This window comes from Hyla sarda, chromosome 11, assembly GCF_029499605.1.
Source record: "Hyla sarda isolate aHylSar1 chromosome 11, aHylSar1.hap1, whole genome shotgun sequence".
NCBI lineage: Eukaryota > Metazoa > Chordata > Amphibia > Anura > Hylidae > Hyla > Hyla sarda.
In genome coordinates, this window is record NC_079199.1 from 3,878,558 (window position 1) to 3,879,485 (window position 928).

A 928-nucleotide genomic window follows, 5' to 3' on the forward strand; every position below is an offset into this window, starting at 1 on the left:
AACAGTGTTACGTTACGTCTTAAAGGTATTCTGGGATTTTTGGTTCTTTGCATGTTAGGGACTAGACTAACTGTGCTGCCCCTGTCTAATACACAGTGGAAAAAAAAAGTATTTAGTCAGCCCCCAATTGTACAAGTTCTCCCCCTTATAAAGATGAGGCTGTAATTATCATCATCGGTTATAACCTCAACTATGAGAGACAGAATGAGAAAAATCCATAAAATCACATTGTCTGATTATTAAAGAATTTATTTTTAAATTATGGTGGAAAATAAGTATTTGGTCAATAAGAAAAGTTAATTTCAATACTTTGTTATATCCCCTTTGTTGGCAATGTGGTAAATATGAGAGTAAAAATTTTCCAGGTTTTCGGCGCAATCCACCAAGGATGGGTCAGAGTTTCTTCAAAGGAATTTTATTTGCCAAAGAAACAACGTGTTTCAGAGCTTTGGAGCTCCTTCGTCAGGTAAACATGGCAGTATCCATGTACTGCCATGTTTACCTGACGAAGGAGCTCCAAAGCTCTGAAACGCTTTGTTCCTTTGGCAAATAAAATTCCTTTGAAGAAACTCTGACCCATCCTTGGTGGATTGCGCCGAAAACCTGGAAAATTTTTACTCATATTTACCACTGTACCTACCGGCCAGGAGCACTCCTAGATCCGGGACCAGGAGGCTGCACCACATGCATGATCACCCAAGCGCATTTGTAGTTGTGTCTTTATACACAACTAAGCAAGGTGAGCGGTTCACTAACACCCACTGCACACCACTTGGTTCACTAACACCCACTGCACACCACTTACTTGATAACACACTGTGTATCAAACGATACTTGTCCCATGAGGAGCTCTGCCATTTTTTTCCTCTCCAGACTTACGCCTTTGTTGGCAATGACAGAGGTCACATGTTTTCTGTCTTCACAAGGT